Source organism: Manis javanica, chromosome 14 (assembly GCF_040802235.1).
Source record: "Manis javanica isolate MJ-LG chromosome 14, MJ_LKY, whole genome shotgun sequence".
Taxonomy (NCBI): Eukaryota; Metazoa; Chordata; class Mammalia; order Pholidota; family Manidae; genus Manis; species Manis javanica.
This window is the reverse complement of record NC_133169.1, coordinates 85,311,975-85,314,283: the sequence shown is the minus strand read 5'-3', so window position 1 is coordinate 85,314,283 and position 2,309 is coordinate 85,311,975.

Sequence of the window (2,309 nt, the reverse complement as noted above, 5' to 3'; positions counted from 1 at the left end):
TGCATATGAATGGCAGGCCTTCTACAATGCTGTCGTGACGGGTTAGGAATGTCGCCAGAGATCCCTGGGCTCCCGCAGTGGGAGTGGTATTAAGAAAGTGTACGGATTTATGTGGCAGCAGCCTGAATTTAAATCCACCTCCTTGTGTTTAATTTTAGGTCCGGAACCAGGAACCACAGTTTTGTCAGCAGTAAGAAGTGACTAATTCTAACTCTTTAATTGGGTTGTTGTGAGGACTGAAGGAGATAATATATATTAAGCACCTGACATTATTATTAATAGGTACTCAATTACTTCCTTTCCACCCTTACTATTACGAACCCACCAGCAAGCCCTAAGGGAACTCTAGGAACAGGCGTATATGCTCTAGGAACAAGCAGATTTTCCTTTTTAATTTAGGCTGAGAGAATGCAAGCTTCTATTCTCCAGGCAATGTGAAGCAGCGCCTGAATTTACTGAAATATGGGAATAGGCTCATGGACAGGTTTCCCTCTGAGTTGATTTCTTTTCAGCAGATTTTCAAGATCCACCATCAGATTGTGGCCAATCTGCCTGTCTTGGGTGCCTGAACCTACTGAACGTGGAGGTTTCACTGTTCTGTCACCGTAGTGAAAGCTAGTCTGTTAAGGATGTGCCGAAAGGGAAGGGGCTCAGGGTGGTGGCTAATGAATCTGCATGACACTGTCATGGCTGGGAATGAATCCCTGACGGGAAGGTGATGGATGTAGAGAAATCCAAATTCCTTTAGTTTCTGGCCCAGGGTCCGTGTGGGAAGATTGGTTGATGTGATTGATTGCCATGAAGGTGAGATGAATGAGGACGAAGAGACTTGGAAGGAGTGAGACAATGAGCTTTTTGGGGAAGTAGGCACACTTTTCATGAAATTCCCAATTACTTGAACACAGCACAGGGATGGTTTTGTTTCTGAAACCACCGCCCCCCCACCCCCCACCCCACCTCAGCGCCGGGCCCAAGATGGTCTGGGAAGATTAGCAGGGTCTTGGGAAAAATATCAGAACGTCAGGTACCTGGGCTCCTTGGACAGAGATGCAGTTAGGAGCGAAGGGAGGAAATCTGATTTGTTCATTTCCCGAGCACAACATCTCGACTCAGGTTCCACGGCGGGAACTCCGGCACCTGTGTTGATTAAGGGCTAAAGCCCAGGCCAGATAATTTTATCATTTTTTTCCTCTGAGACTCAGGGAAATAATCGTTTGGTTGCCTATGTCTTCACCACAATTTTTGTGCTTAGATAGTGTCTCTTCCATTTTCCCTTCCACTACCACACACACTTCCTCTCCCTGTCACTAACTGTAGTGTTTTTTTACCTTCCTTAGAAGGCGGGAGGTAGAGGAAATCTTCTATTTCTTTGACGTAGGCTGCACCTTTGTGGATTCTTCTTGTCTCTGGTCTCTGGGACCTGTGGTAGTTGTAAATGCACCAGAAGTAACAGACCAGAGGGACTCTGAAGGCACCTGCTACATTTTCTCTTGAGATGCTAACTTTATAAACATTTCACCTTCCTTTTCACTCAAAAAACAACGACAACAACAAAACCCAAACATCAAAGGATTAGTTATTCCCTGTGGCATTTAAAAAAACAATTTATTCTTTTGATGAGAAAAATATTTGTTTACTGTAGATATGTAAAAACACAGAAAAAAACAAAGAAGGAAAACAAACCACTCTATTTCAGCATTACATGAGAGCAAGCATTTTCATATATTTTTTTAAAAAATTGGGTTCATCTTGATCATGCTGTTTTATAATGAACTTAATTATATCATGAATGGTTTTCATGTTACTAAATATTTCTCCAGAATATTATTTTATGCCTGATATTCCATTGTGGGGCCATGATTTAACTAGTGTGTCCTACGTTGATCATTTAAATTGTTTTTTAATTTAAAATATCAAGCTGGGGGTGTCCCCACTCTTGGTGCCTAGTCATTTCACTTGTCCATTCACCATATCTGAAACGCCGTCTGCCTGCAGGGCGCCTGGCCTTCGCACAGAGGGGAGATTCCCAAGGCTGAGCTGCTTAGATTTAGGAGCCCAGGGACTGGGCCCCCAGGGCTCTATTTATGGGAATCCACTCCTCCCCCAAAGATTACCAGTGAAGACGTAGAAGTGCAAATGAGGAAAGCAGAATCCACAACTTTCCTAGTCTCTGGCCCTGGGGGTCAGGTTGTCAGTGTAGGGACACCCCAGGAAGTCTAGGTTAAGGCAGCAAATACACTTTGAATATGGTTCAAGTTCAAGGGGCTTCCTTCTTCCTCAAAAAGTTGCTTAGGTGGTCTTAAAATAAC